Consider the following 252-nt stretch of genomic DNA (forward strand, 5'->3'; position numbering starts at 1 on the left):
GGGGCATTCAGTCCTCCTGCTGCTGCCCCTACGTCTGAGTGCAGGAGCAGCATGTGAAGAGAAATGACAACATGGGGGGAGACAAAGACAAAAGAATATACACACACACACACACACACCTCTGTAGGTTTGTGTGTGTGTGTGTGTGTGGAAGACCAGTGCTCATACATGTGGAGAAGAAGTGAGGGGTGTGTCCTGGTGGAGACAGCCAATGGTCTTTGAGAGAGGGGCAGCTGTCATTTGACTGAGGAG

This window comes from Cynoglossus semilaevis, chromosome 16, assembly GCF_000523025.1.
Source record: "Cynoglossus semilaevis isolate Cse_v1.0 chromosome 16, Cse_v1.0, whole genome shotgun sequence".
Classification (NCBI taxonomy): domain Eukaryota; kingdom Metazoa; phylum Chordata; class Actinopteri; order Pleuronectiformes; family Cynoglossidae; genus Cynoglossus; species Cynoglossus semilaevis.